Below are 26492 nucleotides of genomic sequence, written 5' to 3'. Positions count from 1 at the left end.
TGTTGATGCTGGTACTCAACAACTGCCCTCTTCTGCTCACAGATCCTTCCCAACATCTGCAGTGTAGAGTTCCAACGCGTGGGGACAACACATACCAGTCTGTGAGCCGGAAGCTGCAAACGCTGCTGAAACACGGCAAGGGCGGCGGAAGCTGTAGGTGACTTTCTAAAATGGGCACACAGGCGGCGTACTTTAATAAGCAGATCCGGCAGCTCTGGGTTGGATTTGAGAAACCGCTGAACCATGAGGTTTAGCACATGGGCCAGGCATGGTACGTGTGTGAGCTCGCCTCACCTCAGAGCCGCCACCAGGTTCCGGCCATTGTCACACACGACCATGCCTGGCTGTAGGTTCAGCGGTGTCAGCCACAGATCTGCCTGCTCTTTCAGAGCTGTCCACAACTCTTCAGCATTGTGCGGTTTGTCACCTAAGCATATTAGTTTCAGCACAGCCTGTTGCCGCTTGGCTGAGGCAGTGCTGCAGTGCTTCCAGCTTGTGACTGATGTGATCATTTCGGAGATGGAGACTGAAGAGGAGGAGGAGGCTGAAGAGGATGAGGTGCAGGAGCTGTAGACTGTGGGGGCATCCCTGATTGACCTAGGGCCCGCAATCCTCGGCGTCGGGAGGACGTGTTCCGTCCCAAAGTTCGACTGGGTCCCAGCATCCACTATGTTAACCCATTTGCCGTCAGCGAGATGTACCATCCCTGCCGACAAGCACTTGTCCACTTGTCCGTGATTAGGTGGACTTTCCCGGTAACTGCGTTGTTGAGGGCATGGCTAATGTTTTGGGCACGTGCTTGTGTAATGCGGGGATGGCACACCGGGAGAAATAGTGGCGGCCCGGGACCATGTACTGAGGGACGGCCGTGCCATCAGGTTGCGGAATGCTTCCGTCTCCATGAGCCTAAAAGGCAACATTTCGAGCGCAAGCAGTCGTGAAATGTGGGAATTTAGTACTGTGGCCTGTGGGGCGTTGGCTGCGTATTTGCGCTTGCGTTCCAAGGACTGGGGTATGGACAACTGAACGCTGCGCTCGGACCAGGACTTGGACGTGCTACCTGATGCTGCTACTTGAGAGTGTGCAATGACAGATGCAGGGCAGGAGGCATCTTCGCATGCACCATGGACAGGGGATTGGCTTGCATGCACAACAGCGGAAGAAGCAATGGTGCCACCCGCAGACACTGTTCCTGGACCCTGGGGTTCGGCCTGCAAAGTCAGGTGCTTTTCTGACATGTGCCTGATCATGCTGGTGGTGGTCAGGTTGGTCGTTTTGCCACCCCTGCCACGGTTGCCTGCCTTCTTTCTGCGGCCACCACAATGCTTCTTCCTGCCTGTTGGGGTGCTCCGCCTCCCTCTCCCTGTGTGCTGCTGTCATCGCTCTGCATGTCCTCCTGCCAGGTTGGGTCAGTTACTATATAATCCACCACCTCATCTTCCACTTCTGCACTCTGGTCCTAATCCTGACTTTCTGCCTATTGTGTCTCATCATCGTCCACCTCTTGTGACACTTTCCCACCGTCCCCTTCATGTGACCATAGCTGCTCAAATATTTGAGCATCGCTACATGCGATCTCCTCTTGCCCCGCTTCAAGTGGACCGGGTGAGAGGCCCGAATCTATAAATGGGAAAGTAAACAGCTCTTCGGAGTGTCCAAGTGTGGGATCAGTTGTCTCTGGGCACTCAGCATAGTGGGAGGAAGGAGGTTCAGGGTGAGGAATATGCTTTCCAGACTCACAGCTACTGAGACTTGACCATGTGGAAGACAAGGTGGTGGTGGTGGCTGAGTGACTGGAAGCATTATCTGCTATCCAACCAATAACCTTTTGACACTGCTCTGGGTTCAGTAGTGGTGTGCTGCAGTCCCCTATTAATTGGGACAGGAAGGTCAAGCGAAAAGATGTGGGTGTTTGTTGTGGCACAATTTCAACTTGCCCACGGCCTCGGCCTCTGCATGCACCATCATTACCATCAAGTCCAGTTCCCCGTCCCTTGCCACGTGCCTTGCCCATTTTAAATGGAGGACAATATCTTCCACGCTCACGACAAATGACTGAATTTGGAGCGAACTTATATGTGATCCGTGTGACGGACAAACCACAGTTTTAAATACCTGACCTGTAGGTAACAATTTTGAACAGCAAACTGGTGTCAATTGCTTCACTGACACACTGGAACAAATTTTTAATGGAGGCCAGAAATGGCAGTATTTTCTGAAAACGTATATGTGATCCGTGTGACGGAGAAAACACAGTTTTAAATACCTGGCCTGTAGGCAACTGTTTTGAACAGCAAACCAGTGTCAAAAACTTTGCTGACACACTGAAATTTTTTTTTAATGGAGGCCAGAAATGGCAGTATTTTCTGAAAACGTATATTTAATCTGTGTGATGCAGAAAACACAGTTTTAAATACCTGGCCTGTAGGTAAGTAGTTTGAACAGTAAACTGCTGTGAATTGCTTCACTTACACACTAAAGGAAATTTTTAATGGAGGCCAGAAATGGCAGTATTTTCTGACAACGTGCCTGCGCTCCTCAGTGTCTCTGAAGGATGGCATGCTGGACGGCAGCGTTCTGCTACCATCCAGCCTGCCATCTCAATGCCGTCCCAGCGTGGAAGAATTCTCCTGCTCAAGCGGTGACGTCCTTCGCCGGCACTGCGTGCATAGGAGAATTCTCCCACGCTGTCAGTGACGTGCATGAGGTGAGCTGAGTTCATTGGACATGAACTAGGCTCATCTGGATGCCGTCACAGCCAGACACTGAGGAGCTTCACTGAGGAGCTTCTCAGTGTCTGCGGCATGGCAAACTGGATGGCAGAGTTCTGCTGCGATCCAGCCTGACATGTCAATGTAGCAGAGCTGAAGCCGCCCTGGGAACCATGGAAAGGTAAGGATGAGATTGGTTTATTATTTTACTTTTATTGCAGGAGATCGTTGTCTTTAGCTGGAATGGGTGTGACGATAAGTAGAGTCTAATTTACAACATTAAACAATTGTGTCTTTATTTCAATTAAAGGACTTTATTCTGGGTGTTTGTGTTTTTTTAAAACTTTCACTATGGGGTTAGTAATGGGGGTGTCTTATAGACACCTCTCCATTAGTAACCTGGGCTTGATGTCAGCTGGCATTATAAGCTGACATCAACCCCAACCCTATTACCCCACTGCCACCGCTACAGGGCTGTGGGAAGAGCGAGGCTAAGTGCCAGAATTTGGCGCATCCTATGGATGCGCCATATCTGGGGCGGCTGACGGCTGGTGTTTCTAGCCTGGGAGGGGGCCAATATTCATGGCACCCTTCCTGGGCTATTAATATCAGCCCCCAGCTGTCTGCCTAGCCTTTGCTAGCTATTAAAAAAGGGGGGACCCCACGTCATTTTTTTTGGGGTCCCACATTTTAATAGCTAGTAAAGGCTAGGTATTCAGCTGGGGGCTGATATTAGTAGCCTGGGAAGCTCTGTGGGTATTACCCCCTTCCCAGGCTTCAAACATCTGCCCCTGCTGTCTGCTAAAGGCTAAAATTACGGGGAACCCTACGCCAATTTTTTTTTTTTTTTTTTTAATAAATCCTTTATTTTAACACTAAATGACAAGTACAGTAATCAACACTGTCACTGTACTTATTATATGTGTGACTTACATGTTTCTATCTAATCTATGTGTGATGCTCTATTCTTTCTGTTCTAAATTGTCGGGTACCGGTGTATACCGCTGCTGAATTGTCGGCTTTTCATGTTTCACTGTGAGCACTGTTCCCATCGATTTGGGCAATCACTGTAATGCCACAACCACCATGGCTGTGACATTACAGTGAGTGGCAGATAATCTCTGCATGGTTGGTGCTCTAAATAGCACCAAACATGCAGGACGGGGACCCGAGCTCCCGCCCGAGCATCTATAAAGTATTCGGCGAGCTCCGAGCATCTTGAGTACTGAGATGCTCGGGCGAGTATCGAGCAGTGGCGAGCATGGTCGCTCATCACTAGTAAGGAATATTCTGAGTGGCATCTATAATGTCCTTGTCAGTCCAAAGTCTGTACACATGGACCATTCCTCCTTGACCATTGGGGACCTCAATCATGGGGTAACTCTGTGCCTCATCTATTCTAAGGAGTTTGGGACTAGTCACACTCCAATGGCTATAGGCAGTACCAGTACGGGTCAAACTACGGTCTAACCTTATAGGAGAACCTACATCCAGGTCTGGAATACTTAAATCCCTGGTCTGAGTTAACTCTATGGTAGGAGGAATGTCTCCAAACTCTGGAGCAGAGGGTGGTTGCACTTGCGGGGCAGGAGAGGAAGCTTGATGAGGTGGGGGTCTATTCGCAGCCATACATCTTCCTTATCACACAAGGGCATCATCTCAGTCCTTTTCTCCTGTTTTTTTCTTTTGTCTACCATTTTCTCTCTTTCTTGCCTCACTCAACCATTTATTCACACTGGCAAGACCATACTTTCTTTTCTCCTTCTCATTACAATGTTGTATTTCTTGTACCAAATTTTCACATTTTGTCAAAGTAAGTTTATCATAAAATCTAAACTTTTTATGCCATTTATCAAGGTACTTCACACATTCAGGGTCTATTTTTTGCATATACTTAATATCCCCTTCTAGTGTTCCTTTTTTATTGTCACACCAGACACAACCACAATCCACACTATTGCCTGAAACATTTCCCATGTTCACAACTTATATCCCAAACTCCAGACTGTTTGTTCAGCTTTGTGGTATGTTCTTCCTGGTTGTGCAAGATTAAAGGGACACCTGAATGGTCTATTTTTTAGAAACATACACTTTTTCACTCTATTTGTGTAAGAGTTAGGCCTATAAGTTTATGGCCAACAAGAACACAATGTATATTTAATCTGAAGACTGTTATTTCCATGTATCATGATGAAAAAGGACCGTATCCAGTTTCATTCAAGGGTTACTTTCTTGATACAATCTTAACAACTTTCCAGCCTTCAGATGAAATACATAATAACAATCCTGCCTTACAAGTGAGGACAAGACATTAAAATATAGCTGTGGATCTACGTCCCATAAGGACGAAGGTAAAACAACAAGATGAGATATATGTACAATGCAAATCCTTACACAATAGATGTCTACCCACTTGTAAGAAGTCTGACAAATATCAGTGGAATTCATATGTCATTAATAAGATAGAAGATTCTACTGGTTTCTTATTACTGTTACTAATACCCAGGATCTAAATAATCCTCGCTGATTACACTATGTCCTAGGTATATACCAGCTTGAATCTCTATATCCTGCCACCTTCGTCCAATAAAGGTTTATAACAGTACAAGCACACAATATACAACAATTTCCACAGTTAGAGACTGGACATACAATATATGTCTCTGTGTATGTGTGTAATAGACAAGAAAAACATATAAGACAAGAGATAAAAGTTCCCTCGTACTCCTAGAGCTGAAGTGCTGAGATAAAGTCTATTGACACCGCCTCTTTATTTCCAGAGACGTTCCCGTTCTTAAAATCAGGTATTCAGAGCACCACCGGCGCAGACTCTATGAACTCCTCAGTGTTATTAAGAGAAAAACACATAACAATACAACAGCAAATATTCTCTATTTAGGGATCAGATGGCGTGTACCTTGGTGTTTTAAACATCACAATAACCTATGAGTTGTCTCCAGTCCACAAATGACTGTCAACCACACCTAAGTGGACTCCCTTATACACTCAGGATTTTATATTTCAATCCTTATACATTCACTCAAGAGATCATTCAAGGAGTCTCATATGTAACATAAAACATATTTAGGCTATGTGCCCACGTTGCGGACCTGAAGCATATTTTTTACGCTTCTCCCTGGCGGGAAAATCGCATGCGGATATTACATGCGGTTTTCCCGCCAGGTAGAAGCGTTTGTGAGGCGTCTTTGCATGCATTTCCGCATGCGGGTTATCAAGCACTTCTCCAAGCATCACTTGGAAAAGTGCTTGACAACTTGTTCAGAATGGTAAAAAATAAAAAAATAAACTTTATACTCACCTTCTGATGCATCCTCTGCCCCGTCCGGAGTCTTGAGCGGCTCACGCTGTTGTGTGCAGGACCTGCGGTGACGTCATTGAGTCATGTGGTGGGTCACATGACTCAATGACGTGGCAGGTCCTTCAGACAACAGCGCGACGGAGGGAAAACATCAGAAGATAAGTATAAACTTTATTTTATTCTTTTTTTTACAGGTTCTTTGGTACCCAGGTCTGGAGGAGAGTCTCCTCTCCTCCAGACTTGGGTACCATCCGCACATTGATTCCGCTGCGCTTCCGCAAAATTAATGAACATGCTGCGGATTTTTGACTGCAGCATATACGCTGCGGAAAAATCCGCAGCATGGGCATTGACATTGCGGAATGCCATTGGGGACCATGGGGTGCGGATCTACATGCGTTTTTCAAGCGTTTACGCTGCGGAAATTCCGCAGCATATACGCTTGAAAAACGCTACGTGGGCACACAGCCTTATGGCGTTTTAGTTCTACAAAAAACAAACGAATGAAAACTGCACATTCAACAGGAATCAAAATTCAACAAACTACAGAAGACAAAGCAAAATACCGGTAAAAAGTAATCTTATATTGAGCTCTTATATTGGGTTAATCCAGTGGATTCTTTAATCCCCGGGGGTCCTCGACCCTCACCATCTAGATAAATTTAACGTGCACACAGAGTTTTTTATTCCACAGTAGCCTTCTCACATTGGCTGTGTACCCATTCTACAAAATTTCTTACAACAACTAACAAACTCCAATCACATTTATGGAGTTTCGCAACTTACAGGAGTTTTACAACCCCAATTGCATGTGAACAACTTCCAACTTACAGGAGCCTACAAACTCCAATTGCAAATGTTCACAATCACAGTCGCCAAATCAATTTCTAGAATAACATCAATACTGGATTAACAAAGTTACCAAATTGAATGGTCTTACCTGTATTCAGATATAGACGATTCCCAGAGATCCTTGAACTATACTAAATCCGTCACTCTCCCTCAGTCCGGGATAACTGACAATGCCTCTGTTGACACCAAATTTGAAGGTGGAGGACTTACTACAAGAGTTACAAAACTCCCCCGTCCACAGTTTGCAGTCCTCACCGGTGAGGGAAAGATGTTGGATTCCCGGTCAACGCACCAAAATGTCAGTGGAGTTTTCTTCCTTACCAATTAGAAATCGTCCACACCTGAATTCGCAAGATAATTTGTTGTTTAGTTATTTTGTAGCAAGGAGACAAATTGATAGCCACAAAATCAAATGTCTACCCCATTGTCAATTTGTTTGAGTTTAAGTAGACACTGAAAGGCGTGTATTCTACTTCTGGAAACTTACAGAAAGAGATAAAGAACATATGGACAGAAAAGATATGAAGACCCTCTAGTTTTGACTAAGCATCTAATTAAAGAGATAAGAAAGTGAAAACACTATTTTCAGGAGATCAGCAGATATTCACAAACTTTAGAAGATACACTCCTCATTCTTATTTCAACTGAATGTCATTTTACATCTAAAATGCCTTATATACAATAAATATTAAAATAAGCAATGACTTTATTACAATTATTATAACACATTGTATGTGTGGGCTTGGCAGGGGCAATAAATGGTCCGTGTTTACTCAAACAGATAACACAAAAAAACAAACATTCACACAAAGGGGTAGTATTAAGTAATGTTTGCCATATGCATGGAGAACAATACCGGGCAACACATGGCCACCTAATGGTTGATACATGTAATGTTTAATTTTGGCACAGATATTATGGATCCAAAACCCCAAAAGCCAAGAAAACTTACACTCGCCTTGCAACATACAGTTAATACATTGGATTATATATGTGAAAATTTATCCATAAGGGTAAAAATTCAAAGGCATCAAATTCACTTCACATATGGTGCAATGCAAGAAGCAGAAATAAAATAAATGCTAGCAGAAAGTTACAAGGCCATGGAAGGGAAATCCAAACAATATTGCACTTTGTTTTGGTGCAAAAATTTAAAAGGATCTGGCCAAACAAATAACCACACATACTGGATGTACACATGGCAGCTAATTTATTTCATTTTTTAAAAATGAACTAACACTTTAACCCCTTTAAAGCCCAAGACGTACTAATACGCATCTGCCCCCTGGGCTTTAAGAGCCTGATATGTATTAGTACGTCATCACGATCGCACACAGGCTGTGCGGGCGCGATCGCCGCCGGGTGTCAGCTGATTGTCACAGCTGACACCCGGTACTAGGTGCAGGGAGCGGTCCCGCATCACTCCCGGCACATTAACCCCCGCAATGCTGCGATCGAAGTTGATCGCAGCATTTCGGTGGCAAGGGGAGATAATCGCATTACTCACCTCCTCTTCCGGGCTCCAGCGCTGTCGCGGCTTCCCGGATGTTGCCATTGACGACCCGATGTCGTCATGCCAACATCCGAGTCACCAGACAGCAGGAAAACATTTTCGTCATGCGCAGTGCATGATCAAACTATCTTCTCCCTGTGAAGCGCTGACAGCCTGCATAGCACAGGGATGGTGCTCCATTACTGTGCTATGCAGGCAATCAGAATAAAAAAAGTGAAAGTCCCAGAGTGGGACAAAGTATAAAAGTAAAAAAAAGTGTCAAAGTGAAAAAAAAAATAGAATTTTTTGTTGTAAAAATATTAAAAAAAAATAATCCACCAAAAATAAAAATATAATGTACCCATCAATAAATATTATTATGACAAAAAACAAACAATAAAGGTACACATATTTGGTATCGCCGCATCCAGAACGACCTGACCTATAAAATTGTCCCACTAGTTAACCCCTTCAGTGAACACGGTAAAAAATAAATAAATAAAAAAGCGAAGCAAAAACAATGCTTTATCATCATACCGCCAAACAAAAAATGGAATAACACGCGATCAAAAAGACGAATATAAATAAAAATTGTACCGCTGAAAACGTCATCTCGTCCTGCAAAAAAACAGCCATACAGCTCCATCAGCCGAAAAATAAAAAAGTTATAGCTCTCAGAATAAAGCGATACAAAAAAATTATTTTTTCTAGAAAATAGTTTTTATTGTGTAAAAGCTCCAATACATAAAAAAATGATATAAATGTGGTACCACTGTAAACGTACTGACCCGAAGAATAAAGCTGCCTTATCAATTTTACCACACGCGGAACAGAATAATAAAAAAAAAAAAAAACAATTCCTGAATTGTTTGTTTTTGTTTATTCTGCCTCCCAAAAATCGGAATAGAAAGCGATCAAAAAATGTCACGTGCCTGAAAATGGCACCAGTAAAAACTCATCCTGCAAAAAACAAGCTGTCACATGACTCTGTCTGCCAAAATATGGAAAAATTATAGCTCTCAAAATATGGCGATGCAAAAACTAGATTTTACAAAAAAAATGCGTCTTTTAGTGTGTGACAGCTGTCAATCATAAAACCTCAATATGATTCTGGCATCTCTGTAATCGCACCGACTCGAAGAATAAAGTCGTCTAATCACTTATACCGCACGAGGAATGGTGTAAAAAATAAACTCTCGGTTTAGGGTTCTGCTAGGGTTAGGGTTGTGGTTGAGGTTAGAGTTGTGCTAGGGTTAGGGTTGGGGTTAGGTTAGGGTTAGGGTTGGGGTTGGGGTTAGGGTTAGGGTTGGGGTTGGGGTTAGGGTTGGGCTAGGGTTAGGGTTGGGGTTAGGGTTAGGGTTGGGGTTAGGTTAGGGTTGGCGTTGGGCTAGGATTGGGGTTGGGGTTGGGCTAGGATTAGGGTTGGGGTTGGGCTAGGGTTAGGGTTGGGATTTTTTCAAAAGTAAAAAAAAAAAGATGACGATATGGCGACTAGGGTTGAGCGCAAGTGCTTTTTATTTTCACGGCTCCATGTTATAAACTTCTGTAAAGCACTTGGGGGCTCAGGGTGCTCACCACTCATCTAGATAAGTTCCCTGAGGGGTCTAGTTTCCAAAATGGTGTCACTTGTGGGGGGTTTCCACTGTTTAGGCACATCAGGGGCTCCCCAAACGCAACATGGCGTCCGCTAATTATTCAAGCAAATTTTACATTCAAAAAGTCAAATGGCGCTCCTTCCCTTCCGAGCCCTGCCGTGCGCCCAAACAGTGGTTTTTCCCTACATATTGGGTATCTGTGTGCTCAGGGGAAATTGCACAACTAATTTTGGGGTCCATTTTTTCCTGTTACCCCTGCAAAAATAAAAAAAATTGTGTCTAAAGTAACATTTTTGTGAAAAAAGTTAAATGTTCATTTTTTTCTTCCACATTCCAAAAATTCCTGTGAAGCACCTGAAGGGTGGTCCCTAAAAAAATGGTTTTGTAAATTTTGTTAGAAAAATGAGAAATCGCTGGTCAACTTTTAACCCTTATAGCTCCCTAATAAAAAAAAATGGACATGTCTCCGTGTGGAGCACAAGGACACACAGTCCGTGAAAAAACACGGAGATGTACACAGACCCATAGATTTGAATGGATCTCCATGTGTCAGTGTCTCCGGTACGTGTGGAAACTGTCACCACTCCTACCGGAGATACTGATGTGTGAAAGAGGCCTCAATCCCTCCTGACCCCACACATAAACTTCAGCTCATCCAGCACCATGACAACCAGCACAGCAGAGTCCTGCATCCACTGAGGTCCCTGATCATGTGACCCCTGACTCCTCCCCTCCTGTGACCTCATCACAGGTCCTGTGCGCGCAGGTGGAGGTATGTGGAGACCCCCATTACTGGGCGCAGGGGGCATTAACCCCTTCAGGACGGAGACTCTTTTGGTGTCTTGTGTTGCCCCTTTATAAGAATCATAAGGTTTTTGTTCTGTTTCCTGTAATAGATACATACGACCCAACTATGGAGACAGGAAGGGAGGAAACTTATTGTTCTCATAGTACAGGGCCCCTTTACTGCCCCCACAGTGTAATGCCCCCAATATGCCCCTTATGTAGTATGTATGATGCCCCCACAGTGTAATGCCCCCATTATACCCCTTATGCAGGATGTATGATGCCCCCACACAGTGTAATGCCCCCATTATGCCCCTTATGCAGGATGTATGATGACCCCACACTGTGTAATGCCCCCATTATGCCCCTTATGCAGTATATATGATGCCCCCACACAGTGTAATGCCCCCATTATGCCCCTTATGCAGTATGTATGATGCCCCCACAGTGTAATGCCCCCATTATACCCCTTATGCAGGATGTATGATGACCCCACACAGTGTAATGCCCCATTATGCCCCTTATGCCGGATGTATGATGACCCCACACTGTGTAATGCCCCCATTATGCCCCTTATGCAGTATATATGATGCCCCCACACAGTGTAATGCCCCCATTATGCCCCTTATGCAGTATGTATGATGCCCCCACACAGTGTAATGCCCCCATTGTGACCCTTATGCAGTATATATGATGCACCCACATAGTGTAATGCCCCCATTATGCCCCTTATGCCGTATGTATGATGCCCCCACACAGTATAATGTTCCCACAGTACCGCCATCCCTCCCCACACTGTATAATGTTCCCACAGAACCGCCATCCCCCCACATACAGTATAATGTTCCCACAGTACCGCTATCCCTCCCCACACAGTATAATGTTCCCACAGTACTGCCTGAGGTCCTGCAGTTAGAATAAGTCCTGAAGTTTAAGGGTACTTGCCCATGATCCGGACTAGCAGTGTTTTGGACGAAGCTCACCTGCGCTGCGTCCAAAATGCTGCATTCTACAGTAGAAGTAGAGTGGATGGAATTTCTATAAATCCCATGCCCACTGTGCTTCTGTTAGACTCTGCGCAAACTGACCTGCGGCATGGGTCTACGAGCCGCAGCATGTCAATTTCTGTTGCAGAGATGCCAGTCTCCGCAACAGAAATTTCCACAATACATTGTATAGGATGCATTAAATCTGCATGGTTCAGTGAACAAATGCGTACTGAAGTGCGTGATTAGAACTCAGCGCTTTGGACGCAGCCAAATAACTGCATCCAAAGCGCTGCTGGTTCCTGATCATGAGAACGTAGCCTTACAGTTGGAAAAATCCCTCTAGAAAATGTTTTTACCTTTGCCTGCTCCCCTCCATGTAGACTCTCGAGCATGTATACTTGCATGTAGGGGAGCAGGCCTTACTAGATATCGAGGCTTTGTACAGTAATATACCGCATGAGGATGGTATCAGAGGAGTAAGACATTTCTTGAAATCGAGATCAATAGAGTGTAGCAGACATAATGACTTCATGGAGGATCTTCTAAAATTCACTCTTACTCATAACTTCTTTCTTTTTGACAGGAAGTACTTCCACCAGCTCAGGGGTACTGTGATGGGGAGCCCCTGTGCCCCCTTGTATGCTAACCTATTCCTGGGCTGGTGGGAGGAAACCACAATATTCAGGGATGATCATAAGTGGTGACATCCATGTATTGGGGTGTGGTATAGATATATTGACATTTTTATCATCTGGTCTGGGACGAGTGAACAATTTCTTGAATTTGTCTGGGAACTCAATATCTATAGAGTGGGCCTGAGATTTATATCAGAGGTTAATTATAACCAGTTGCCTTTCCTGGATGTACTAATCAAGAAAGAACGGGATGGGACCCTAGGGACACTCATCTATCATAAACCTATGAGCACTATTAAACTATTGAAGTGGGATAGTCACCACCCCATCCCACTAAAAAAAGGAATACCCAAGGGACAATTTTTACAGTTGAGAAGGAATTGTTCTAATGTCACAGATATTAATATACAGGCAATAGACATGCATGAACACCAGATTCAGGGAAAAAGGTATCCACAGTACATTTTGGATTCCGCACGATCGTTTGCAGAAAAACGGAAGAGACAGACAATCCTCCATACCTAACCAAGAGACCAAGAAAAGATGGGATAACACAAGTAGTAGGAACTGACGACAATAGAGTGACCATATCTTTAATATACTCCAGAAAAGACTAGGATATAATTGTGGCCGACACGGACCTGCGTGGTTCTGTGGTATCTACTCCTACAATAACTTTCAGAAAGGGTCGTTCATGACAAGTAGCGCAGGCACAGTACATTACTGTAGACACACTTCATTCTATATGTCCTATGTCAATTCACCAATAGTAATAGCTCTCCTAGTCTGGGGAGCGGTTTTGGATGAAGTGAGATATTTATGCATGGACACCTGGCTATTAGGCACACTATGCTGAACTTCATGAATTAACATCCTTGTATCAAGCCTTCTGATGAACCTGTGGGAGAACCGCGTCAAAGCGGATTAATTAACCCCTTTACTACCCAAGGTGGTTTGCACGTTAATGACTAGGCCAATTTTTACAATTCTGACCACTGTCACTTTATGAGGTAATTACTCTAGAACGCTTCAACGGATCTCACTAATTCTGACATTGTTTTTTTAGTGACATATTGTACTTCATGATTGTGGTAAAATTTCTTCAATAACACTTGCGTTTATTTGTGAAAAAAACGGAAATTTGGCGAAAATTTTGAAAATATAGCAATTTTCAAAATTTTAATTTTTATGCCCTTAAATCAGAGAGATACAGTACAGACCAAAAGTTTGGACACACCTTCTCATTTAAAGATTTTTCTGTATTTTCATGACTATGAAAATTGTATATTCACACTGATGGCATCAAAACTATGAATTAACACATGTGGAATTATGTACACTGTGTTCCAAATTATTATGCAAATAATACTTTCTCAGATTTTCAAATAACTATTAGAGTACAATTGAAAGGTTTTTGTACAAACTGCCTATGATAACAGTATATTTTTAAAAAAATAAAAAACTCAAACTGCACTTAAAATGCATGTTCCAAATTATTATGCACAGCAGAGTTTTCAACCTTTTCATTTTAATAAAGAACAAAAAAATGGTCATTTTTGAAATTATAAGCGTTAGCAGGTTATTACAAACTGAAATCAAACAGTTTTCAACTCAAAACTTTATTCTAGGTGATGGTACATCAACCAGCCATCCTCCACTCCATACATCTGGACCATCGAGATCATTTCATGCATGATAATGCCCCGTCTCATGCTGCACATAACACATCTGCATCTCTGGCTGCTATGGGCATAAAAGGGGACAAACTTATGGTGTGGCACCCATGCTCCCCTGACCTCAACCCCATTGAGAACCTCTGGAGCATCATCAAAAGGAGTGTCTATGATGGCGGGAGGCAGTTCACATCTAAGCAACAGCTCTGGGAGGGTATTCTGTCCTCATGCAAAACAATTAAAGCAGAAACCATCCAAAACCTGACAAATTCAATGGACGAGAGAGTTCAGAAGCTCCTTTTGAACAAGCGGTCCTATGTGCAAATGTAACATCACCTAGAATAAAGGCAGTTATCATAGGCAGTTTGTACAAAAACCTTTCAATTGTACTCTAATAGTTATTTGACTGGAAAATTACAATGACTGCAATTCATATAGGTAATTTGGGAAAATCTGAGAAAATATTATTTGCATAATAATTTGGAACACAGTGTAGTTAATAAAAAAGTGTGAAACAACTGAAAATATGTCTTATATTGTAGGTTCTTCAAAGTAGCCACCTTTTGCTTTGATGACTGCTTTGCACACTCTTGGCAGTCTCTTTATGAGCTTCAAGAGGTAGTCACCGGAAATGGTCTTCCAACAATCTTGAAGGAGTTCCCAGAGATGCTTAGCACTTGTTGTCCCTTTTGCCTTCACTCTGCGGTCCAGCTCACCCCAAACCATCTCGATTGGGTTCAGGTCTGGTGACTGTGGAGGCCAGGTCATCTGGCGTAGCACCCCATCACTCTCCTTCTTGGTCAAATAGCCCTTACACAGCCTGGAGGTGTGTTTGGGGTCATTGTCCTGTTGAAAAATAAATGATGGTCCAACTAAACGCAAACCGGATGGAATAGCATGCCGCTGCAAGATGCTGTGGTAGCCATGCTGGTTCAGTATGCCTTCAATTTTGAATAAATCCCCAACAGTGTCACCAGCAAAGCACCCCTACACCATCACACCTCCTCCCCCATGCTTCACGGTGGGAACCAGGCATGTAGAGTCCATCCGTTCACCTTTTCTGCGTCGCACAAAGGCACGGTGGTTGGAACCAAAGATCTCAAATTTGGACTCATCAGACCAAAGCACAGATTTCCACTGGTCTAATGTCCATTCCTTGTGTTCTTTAGTCCAAACAAGTCTCTTCTGCTTGTTGCCTGGCCTTAGCAGTGGTTTCCTAGCAGCTATTTTACCATGAAGTCCTGCTGCACAAAGTCTCCTCTTAACAGTTGTTGTAGAGATGTGTCTGCTGCTTGAACTCTGTGTGGCATTGACCTGGTCTCTAATATGAGCTGCTGTTAACCTGCGATTTCTGAGGCTGGTGACTCGGATAAACTTATCATCAGAAGCCGAGGTGACTCTTGGTCTTCCTTTCCTGGGGCGGTCCTCATGTGAGCCAGTTTCTTTGTAGTGCTTGATGGTTTTTGCAACTGCACTTGGGGACACTTTCCAAGTTTTCAAAAATTTTTCGCACTCACTGACCTTCATTTCTTAAAGTAATGATGGCCACTCGTTTTTCTTTACTTAGCTGCTTTTTTTCTTGCCATAATACAAATTCTAACAGTCTATTCAGTAGGACTATCAGCTGTGTATCCACCTGACTTCTGCACAACACAACTGATGGTCCCAACACCATTTATAAGGCAAGAAATCCCACTTATTAAACCTGACAGGGCACACCTGTGAAGTGAAAACCATTTCCGGTGACTACCTCTTGAAGCTCATCAAGAGAATACCAAGAGTGTGCAAAGCAGTCATCAAAGCAAAAGGTGGCTACTTTGAAGAACCTAGAATATAAGATATTTTTTCAGTTGTTTCACACTTTTTTGTTAAGTATATAATTCCACATGTGTTAATTCATAGTTTTGATGCCTTCAGTGTGAATGTACAATATTCATAGTCATGGAAATACAGAAATTTTTTTAAATGAGAAGGTGTGTCCAAACTTTTGGTCTATACTGTATGTCACACAAAATAGTTAATAAATAACACTTCCCTCATGTCTACTTTACATCAGCACAATTTTGGAACCAAATTTTTTTTTTATTAGGGAGCTAAAAGGGTTAAAAGTTGACCAGCGATTTCTCATTTTTCCAACAAAATTTACAAAACCATTTTTTTAGGGACATCACATTTGAAGTCACTTTGAGGGGTCTTTATGACAGAAAATACCCAAAACTGCACCTCTTAAGGTGCTCAAAAACACATTCAAGAAGTTTATTAACCCTTTAGGTGCTTCATGAATATTTGAAATGTGGAAGAAAAAAGTTAACATTTAACTTTTTTCACAAATATGTTACTTTAGGCCCAATTTTTTTTATTTTCACAGGGGTAACAGGAAAAAATGAAACCCAAAATTTGTTGTGCAATTTCCCCTGAGCAGGCAGATACCACATATGTGGGGAATAAACACTGTTTGGGCGCATGGCAGGGCTCGGAAGGGAAGGAGCGCCATTTGACTTATTCGAATGTAAAACTTGCTTGAATAATTATCGGACGCCATGTTGCGTTTGGGGAGCCTCTGATGTGCCTAAACAGTGGAAACCCCCCACAAGTGACACCATTTTGGAAACTAGACCCCTCAGGGAACTTATCTAGATGTGTGGTGAGCACTTTGAACCTCCAGGTGCTTTACAGAAGTTTATAACATGGAGCCGTGAAAATAAAAAAAATCTAACTTTTTCCACAAAAATGATGTTTTAGCCCCAATTTTTTTATTTTCACAAGGGTAGATGGAGAAAATGGACCCCAAAAACTTTTGTGCAATTTCTCCTGAGTACGCCAAGACCCCATATGTGGGGAAAATACAGTGTTTATTCGCATGGCAGAGTTCAGAAGGGAAGGAGCACTGTGTGACTTTTTGAATGCAAAATTGGCTGGAATTGAGAGTGGACGCCATGTCGCGTTTGGAGAGCCCCTGATATGCCTAAATAGTGGAAACCCCCCACAAGTGACCCCATTTTGGAAACTACACCCCTCAAGTATTTTATCAAGGGGTATAGTGAACATTTTGAACCCAGAGGTACGACACAGAATTTGATAACATTAGGTCATCATATTGAATAAGTTGTCATTAGTCTTGAACGCAAGTGCTCACTAGTTGAGTTTGCATCGGGTACTCAGGTATGCACCATGTATCGCGGCTGCTCGAGTGACATGCTCGAGTGCCCGCTCGCATGTTTCACGGTTATTAGACACCCGTAAAAAAACATGCGGGGATCGCTCGTGCATGGCAGGCAGTCCCCACAAGTTTTTTTGGGCCGCGAAGCATATGGGGCGGAGACTCGAGCATGTCCCTCGAGCATCCGCGATACTCAGTGCATGCCCGAGCACCCAATGCAAACTCAAGTAGTGAGCACTTGCACTCAACACTAGTCACCATATCGTCATCTTTTTTTTTTTTTTACTTTTGAAAAAAATCCCAACACAACCCTAACCCTAGCCCAACCCTAACCCTAGAATTTATTTTTTACGCCGTTTCTCGTGCGGTATAAGTGATTAGACGACTTTATTCTTCGGGTCGGTGCGATTACAGCGATACCAGAATCATATGGGGTTTTTATGATTGACAGCTGTCACACACTAAAAGGCACATTTTGTTTTGCAAAATCTAGGTTTTGCATCGCCATATTTTGAGAGCTATAATTTTTCCATATTTCGGCCGACAGAGTCATGTGATGGCTCGTTTTTTGCAGGACTAGTTGACGTTTTTATTGGTACCATTTTCAGGCTTGTGACATTTTTTGATTGCTTTCTATTCTGATTTCTGGGAGGCAGAATAAACAAAATCCGACAATTCAGGAATTGTTTTTTTGTTTGTTTGGTTTTATGCTGTTCCGCGTGTGGTAATATTGATAAGGCAGCTTTATTCTTCGGGTCAGTACGTTTACAGCGGTACCACATTTATATAGTTTTCTATGTTTTGGTGCTTTTACACAATAAAACCTATTTTGTAGAAAAAAAAATTTTTTGCATTGCTTTATTCTGAGAACTATAACTTTTTTATTTTTCGGTTGATGGAGCTGTATGGCGGCTTGTTTTTTTGCGGGACAAGATGACGATTTCAGCGGTACCATTTTTATTTATATTTGTCTTTTCGATCGCGTGTTATTCCATTTTTTGTTTGGCGGTATGATGATAAAGCATTGTTTTTTGCTTCGTTTTTTATATTTATTTTTTACCGTGTTCACTAAAGGGGTTAACTAGTGGGACAGTTTTATAGGTCAGGTCGTTCCGGACCCGGCGATACCAAATATGTGTACTTTTATTTTATTTTTTTTCATAAAAATATTTATTGATGGGTACATTATATTTTTATTTTTGGTAGATTATTTTTTTTATTTATTTATTTATTTATTTTTCATTTTTTAACACTTTTTTTACTTTTATACTTTGTCCCACTATGGAACATTCTCTTTTTTTTACTCTGATCACCTGTATAGAGATAGAACACCATCCCTGTGCTATACAGGCTGTCAGCGCTGCAGATGCAGAAGACACTTTGGTCATGCACTGCACATGACCAAAGTATCTTCCTGCTGTCTGGTGACCCGGATGTTGTCATGACACCCCATCTCCTGAAGTGAAGTCAAGTCATTGTAGGACCTCAAAGTCTGAGAGTCCCAGATAGATATTTGGTATTTATACAGCTTCCACAATGGATACGCATAACATTTGCCGCATAAAGGCCTCAGGTGAATCTCAATGATAACTGCAGCAGGTAGTATTCAGAAATTTATACATTCAAGTTTAAACATCATCATAAAAATATTATGGTCCAAATAATGCTCAGATACTTAATGCAATAGAGCTGAGATATCATGTAAATATTCGATAGAAATGTTTTTACCCCTAGGTGAGGTTGACCAGGCAACAATATGCAGATATAATCCTAGAGGATGCCAAGGTATAGTCCTACACTCAATGCATCCAAGGGAAGCAGAGATAACATGTAAACTGATAGCTCCCTCAAAGACAGTCAACTCTCATTGCTGAGTAGCCCCCCAAAAATAAAAGAGGTGGAATTTATTAAGCCCAATTGACAACGATTGGCTTGAGAGAGGTTATATGAACCAAAAAGTTGCCATTTGGGCATAATAAAGTCCATCTTTATTTCAATTTTGTAAGTTTTAGAGTGCTGCCTTCTATTTATAATATTAAAAAAAAAATTAAAATATATATAGTAGTAGATCAGTTCACTTGGCTGCATATTGTTACGAACGTGGTTTGTGGAGCCACTGTGCCACGGACCGAGGAGTGCTTGGAGTGGTGTAACTAGGGGCCTCGCCAATCTGACCCTGGACGCACGGCAGCTTTACGACTCCGCGATCCGAGAATAGACGAGGGCGGAGGCCTAGGTGATACTCCAGAACAGGCCAATGGCCGCCCAGCAGCTGCACCCAGGACCCAGTAGGACAGGTAGGATGGTGCCCATTAGCAGCACACAGGTGTTAGAACCCTCCTGTTTGTTTTTTCCATCTTGTTTTTTGTGGACACGTGATCATCTGCCTTTATATTCCAGCTCCGCCCTTTTGGCTGTGCTGGACTTCAGTGTTTGACTGTTTCTCTAGCCAGGTGCTTCGGTGCCTTTCTCTGTCAGTTCGCTTGGTCCTTCTGGGACCTCTAGTACCTTTTTGTCAGTTTGTCTTTTTGTGTTTTGCAACAACTTCTCTGTTTAGGAGGTGTCCCATTTGTTCCAGTCCTTAGTTTTTTTAGGGACCCCTCCCTTTATGCTATAGGTCTCCGTTCAGACTAGCCGAGGACTGAGGCGGGTCTGTTAGCTAGGAACAGGCAGCCCGCTACTTCGTAGGGATTCAGCTTAGTCTTACTGTAGGGACAGCTTTCCCCTATCTTTCCTTAGTTCATGTTGCAGATCATAACAACAGGATAGCACCGGAGAGCATCAGGCTGGATTGCACCTGAGTGCAGCAGGCTTGGATTGCACCGGAGTGCATCAGGCTTGGATTTCACCGGAGTGCATCAGGCTTGGATTTCACCGGAGTGCATCAGGCTTGGATTTCACCGGAGTGCATCAAGCTTGGATTTCACCGGAGTGCAGCAGGCTTGGTTTGCACCGGAGTGCAGCAGGCTTGGTTTGCACCGGAGCGCAGCAGGTTTGGTTTGCACCGGAGTGCATCAGGCTTGGTTTGCATGGAGTGCTATGCAACCTTTGCAATATAGACTGTAGAACAGGAAGGTTGCTCAGGCACCTCCCCAGCAGGGAGGAAGCAGTATACATTAGTTTAGGGTCACAAAGACAATTTTGTGTTTTCCATGAAAACTCATACTTTTATTTATCAAATGAGTTGCAAAATGATTAGAAAATATCGTCCGGACATTGACAAGGTTAGAAATAATGATTTTTATAAGAAAGAACAATTTTCTCCTTCAAACTTTGCTTTTGTCACAGAATCCTCCCTTTGCAGCAATTCCAGCATTGCAGACCTTTGTCATTCTAGCTGTTAATTTGCTGAGGTAATCTTGAGAAATTTCCCCCCATGCTTCCTGAAGCCCCTCCCACAAGTTGGATTGGCTTGATGGGCACTTTTTGCGTACCATACGGTCAAGCTGCTCCCACAACCCCTCAATGGGGATGAGATCTGGTGACTGCGCTGGCCACTCCATTACAGATAGAATACCCGCTGCCGGCTTCTTCCCTAAATAGTTCATGTATAATTTGGAGGTGTGCTTTGGGTCATTGTCCTGTTGTAGGATGAAATTGGCTCCAATCAAGTGCTGCCACAGGGTATGGCATGGCGTTGCAAAATGGAGTGATAGCCTTCCTTTTTCAAAATCTGATTTACCTTGTACAAATCTGCCACTTTACCAGCACCAAAGCAACCCCAGACCATCACATTACCTCCAACATGCTTGACAGATGGCATCAGGCACTCTTCCAGCATCTTTTCAGTTGTTCTGCGTCTCACAAATGTTCTTCTGTGTGATCCAAACACCTCAAACTTTTGATTCGTCTGTCCATAAAACTTTTTTCCAATCTTCCTCTGTCCAATGTCTGTGTTCTTTTGCCCATATTAATATTTTCTTTTTATTAGCCACTCTCAGATATGGCTTTTTCTTTGCCACTTTGCCCTGAAGGCCAGCATCCTGGAGTCACCTCTTCACTGTAGACGTTGACACTGGCGTTTTGCGTGTACTATTTAATGAAGCTGCCAGTTGAGGAGCTGTGAGGCGTCGATTTCTCAAACTAGAGACTCTAATGTACTTGTATTGTTGCTCAATTGTGCAGCGGGGCCTCCCACTTCTCTTTCTACTCTGGTTAGAGCCTGTTTATGCTCTCCTCTGAAGGGGGTAGTGCACACCTTTGTAGGAAATCTTCAGTTTCTTGGCACTTTCAAGCATGGAATAGCCTCCATTTCTAAGAACGAGAATAGACTGTCGAGTTTCACATGAAAGTTCTCTTTTTCTGGCCATTTTGAGAGTTTCATAGAACAAACAAATGTAATGCTCCAGATTCTCAACTAGCTCAAAGGAAGGTCAATTTTATAGCTTCTCAAATCAACCAAACCGTTTTTAGCTTGGCTAACATACTTGTGAAGGGTTTTCTAAACATCCATTAGCCTTCTTACACAGTTAGCAAACACAATGTACCATTAAAATAATGGAGTGGTGGTTGTTGGAAATGGGCCTCTATACACCTATGTAGATATTGCAATAAAAACAAGACATTTGCAGCTAGAATAGTCATTTACCACATTAACAATGTATAGAGTGAATTTCTGATTCATTTAATGTTAGCTTCATTGAAAAAAAATGTGCTTTTCTTTCAAAAATAATGACATTTCTAAATGACCCCAAACTTTTGAACGGTAGTGTATATGTAATGTCCCACAGCCATTGGCTGGGAACATAATAGCAAGTGCACACGCTGACCCTTTAAGAGGGCGGAAGGCTGTCTTCCACTCATCTCCCCGGCGAATGCGGATTAGATTGTAGGTGCCTCTTAAATCTAATTTGGTGAAGAACCTGGTACCCCTTAATTGGTCAAACAACTCAGGGATTAGTGGGATAGGGTATTTATTTTTCACCGTGATTTGGTTGAGGCCCCGATAGTCTATACAGGGTCGGAGCGGTCCATCTTTCTTTTTAACAAAGAAAAATCCGGCCCCAGCAGGAGAAGAGGACTTCCGAACCCTGGCCAGATTCTCCTGAATGTATTCTGACGTAGCTTGAGTCTCAGCTGGAAACAGTGGATAAATTTGGCCTCTTGGGGGTGTAGATCCGGGAATCAAGTCAATAGGGCAGTCATACGACCTGTGAGGCGGCAAAGTCTCTGCTTCCTACTTGTCGAATACATCAGGAAAGGCCCAATAGTTGGACGGCAGACCAGGCCGCAAAGCTGGAGAAGACAGCGCCCTAGCTGGACGTACATTGTTCAGACACTTCTCATGGCAGGAATGTCCCCAGTGGAGCACCTCTCCAGTCCTCCAGTCCAACACAGGTTCATGTTGTCATAGCCATGGTAAGCCTAAGAGAAAGGCGTGAGACATGTGGGAAAGAACATAGAAGACTATCTTCTCAGTATGAAGCACCCCGATATGAACTTCAAGTGGCTCAGTAGCCAGACGAACCGTCTCCCGAAGAGTTCTCCCATTGACAGATGTTATTGCCAGATGGTTTTGGAGCAGATGAACTGGGATTTGGATGCGATCCACTACAGCCAGGAGGATAACATTTTCTGCTGCCCCGGGATTCAAATACGCAGTCTCCATAAACTGAGATTCACTGGTTGACACAGCCACAGTAAGGGTCAGGGGTAGAGAGGTGTCTTTTCTGTCTCGGGAGGCTTCTCCTACCAACCGTAGACGCTGGTGTTTTCCTGCCTCACAGGACAGGTGCGAATGAAGTGGCCCATTTCTCCAAATGCAGGCACTGGCCTTTAGCGCGGCGATCCCTCTGTCACTGGCGAGTGCAAAGCGGTCGACCTGCATGGGTTCAGGTGAGGCCTCGACAGGGGATGACGGAGGAACAAGCGGCCCTTGGAAGGTTGGAGCCAGGCAGCATGATCCTCTCTCATGTGCCACCTCTTAGGTACGCTCTCAGAGGTCCTCGATGGTAGTTGGTAGGTCTCAACCGACTAGCTCATCCTTAATATTTCCAGAAAGCCCCTCCCAGAACGTCGCCATCGAAGCTTTGTTTTTCCAGTCGAGTTCAGATGCCAGAGTGCGGAAGCGTACCGCATATTGTCCCACAGATGAATTGGACTGACGTAAACGGAGAAGAGCGGAAGCTGAAGAGGTGGTCTGCCTGGGTTCATCGAATGTTTAGTGAAAAGACTCCAAGAATGCCGGAAAATTGGAGATGATCGGGTCCTCTCTCTCCCATAATGAGTTCAACCACGTCAGGGCCTTGCCTCCAAGGTGCGACATAATGAATGCTACCTTTGTTCGGTCCGAAGGGAAGAGGTGAGGAAGAAGTTTAAAATGTAGCCAGCACTGATTGATGAACTCTCGGCAGAGCTTCGGATTGTTATCAAAGCGTGGTGGAGCGGCGAGTCGGGGGCGAGTTGGGGGCCTGAACCTCGAGCTAAGCAAACAGACTGAGAAGGTTCCAAAGAAGATATGGCTCCTTAAAAATGGGGGGACTCTGGAGAGATGTTTATGGCCTCCAACTTGGTAGTCAGGGACTGTAACTGCATTGACAACTTCTTCTGCACGCCTTTCTGTTGGCAGAGCTCTTGGTACATGGTCTGATCGGACGGGATCCAGGGTCCAGCGGAGTGCATGGCCTGAGCAAACTGTCACGAACGTGGTTTGTGGAACCACTGTGCCACGGACCGAGGAGTGCCTGGAGGGGCTTTGACCCAATCTGACCCTGGATGCACGGCGGCTCTATGACTCCGCGACCCGAGGGAGGTGGCCCAGGTGGTCAGGTAGGATGGTGCACAAGAGTGGCACACAGAATAGCATCGGAGAGCATCAGGGTGGGTAGCACCGGAGTGTGGCAAGGTTTCACTAAAGTGCAGCAGGCTTGGTTTGCACCGGAGTGCAGCAGGCTTGGTAGCATAAAGTAGTACACAACCTTTACAACATAGACTGTAGAACAGGAAGGTTGCTCAGGCACCTCCCCAGCAGGGAGGAAGCAATATACGGTATACAGTTGAACTCAAAAGTTTACATACTCCGGCAGAATTTTTGCCTTCTTGGCCTTGTTTCAGAGAATATGAATGATAACAAAAAAACGTTTTCTCCACTCATGGTTATTGATTGAGTGAAGCCATTTATTGTCAAACTACTGTGTTGTCTCTTTTTAAATCTTAATGACAACCAAAAACATCCAAATGACCCTGATCAAAAGTTCACATACCCTGGTGATTTTGGCCTGATAACATGCTCAGAATTTGACACAAATGGGTTTGAATGGCTACTAAAGGTAACATCCTCACCTGTGACCTGTTTTCTTGTAATCAGAGTGTCTGCATAAAAGCTGAGTGCGTTTCTGGGATCTAGACAGACTCTTGCATCCTTCATCCATCCACTAATGTTTCTGGATTGTGAGTCATGGGGAAAGCAAAACAATTTTCAATGGATCTAAGGGAAAAGGTAGTTGAACTGTATAACACAGGAAAGGGATACAAAAAGATATCCAAGGAATTAATAATGCCAGTCAGCAGCGTTCAAACTGTGATTAACAAATGGAAAATCAGGGGCTCTGTAAAAACCAAACCACGGTCAGGTAGACCAACAAGAATTTCGGCCACAACTGCCAGGAAAATTGTCTGGGATGCAAAGAAAAACTCACAAGTAACATCAGCTGAAATTCAGGATTTTCTGAAAACTAGTGGTATGGATGTTTCAAGATGCACAATAAGGAGGCACTTGAAGAAAAACGGGCTGCATGGTTGAGTTGCCAGAAGAAAGCCACAAAGTATCTTGCCTACAATACGCCAAACAGCACAGAGACAAGCCTCCAAACTTCTGGAACAAGGTAATTTGGAGTGACGAGACCAACATTGAACTTTTTGGCCACAACCATAAATGTTACATTTGGAGAGAGGTCAACAAGACCTATGATGAAAGCAACTCCATTCTTACTGTAAAGCACGGAGGTGGATCGCTGATGTTTTGGGGATGTGTGAGCTACAAAGGCACAGGAAACTTGGTAAAAGTTGAAGGAAAGATGAATGCAGCATGTTATCAGCAAATACTGGAGGCAAATTTGCACTCATCAGCCCGGAAGCTGCGCATGGGACATACTTGGACGTTCCAACATGACAACAATCCAAAACTCAAGGCCAAGTCGACCTCTCATTGGCTACAGCAGAGCAAAGTGAAGGTTCTGGATTGGCCATCTCAGTCTTCTGACCTCAATATCATTGAGCCACTCTGGGGAGATCTCAAACTCGCAGTTCATGCTAGACCGCCCAGGAATTTACAGGAACTGGAGGCTTTTTGCCAAGAAGAATGGGCAGCTTTACCATCAGAGAAAATAAAGAACCTCATCCTCAATTACCACAAAAGACTTCAAGCTGTCATTGATGTTAGAGGGGGCAATACACAGTATTTAGAACTGGGGTATGTGAACTTTTGATCAGGGTTATTTGGATGTTTTGGGTTGTCATTAATATTTAAAAAGAGAAAACACAGTAGTTTGAGAATAAATGCCTTCACCCAACCAATAACCATGCGTGGAAAAAAAGTTTTTTTGTTATCGTTCATATTCTCTGAAACAAGGCCAAGAAAGGAAAAATTCTGCCGGGGTATGTAAACTTTTGAGCACAACTGTATGTAATGTCCCACAGCCATTGGCTGGGGACGTAATGGCAAGTGCGCGCGCTTGCCCTAAGGACTCGACCAGAAGCTCTGCTGGAAAAAGGCAGAGCATGGGGGAGGGAAGTGCCAGCTGCGGAGCGGGTGAGTGACCTGACACGCCGGAATCCCTGCCTTTTAGAGCGGGGATCCGGCATGGCGCTAACACATATAGAGATAGATACAGGAACACAGTCTCTTTAAATCTTCTACTGGGTTTATTAAGAGTGCTGCATAAACCACGGTAATGTTAGCAAAAACAAACACGGCCTTCCCGGCCTAACAGGAAAACAAAACACAACCGGTAACAACGGGTTACCTGTTGCTACGGGTAACAACCCGCTTCAGAAACAAACCCAATGTTTAGCTTTCCTTCACATGACAAAGCAGCTCAGAGCTTTCACCTCCAGGTCCATCCGACACCAAATGCTCTAAAAGGCTGGGAATTTATCCTTTGACCTCCTCCCTCTCTATAGGTGTTTAATCACCCTAGCACTAAAGATTGCTGACTAACCCCTTATCACTTCGTGTGCTGGAACATTTTTCCTATTTTTTTATTACTGAAGCTAACAATCTCAGTGCTACATATCTCCCCTCCTGTACTTTGCCAGTGACTTTGTCACATTTACCCCCCTC

The 26492-nt window shown here is 43.7% G+C and overlaps 1 protein-coding gene across 2 annotated transcripts in view; it reads left to right on the top strand.

Moving 5' to 3' along the window:
• Positions 1-26492, top strand: part of LOC141204967 (uncharacterized) — a 48555-nt gene that overhangs the window by 9547 nt on the left and 12516 nt on the right. The window contains exon 1 of one of the 2 annotated variants that reach the window (XM_073664006.1): positions 10676-10741. The exons of the other annotated variant lie outside the window; for it this stretch is intronic. The gene's annotated coding sequence lies outside the window, so the exon portion shown is untranslated. Of the gene's footprint in view, positions 1-10675; positions 10742-26492 lie in introns of those variants that run through there. 2 annotated transcript variants of the gene reach the window in all.

The sequence above is a fragment of the Phyllobates terribilis genome, unplaced genomic scaffold, assembly GCF_046119375.1.
Source record: "Phyllobates terribilis strain yellow unplaced genomic scaffold, ASM4611937v1 Scaffold_136__1_contigs__length_4911898, whole genome shotgun sequence".
In the NCBI taxonomy this organism is placed as follows: Eukaryota; Metazoa; Chordata; class Amphibia; order Anura; family Dendrobatidae; genus Phyllobates; species Phyllobates terribilis.
The sequence above is the reverse complement of the archived record's forward strand: the minus strand, read 5'-3'. Positions and strand labels throughout refer to the sequence as shown.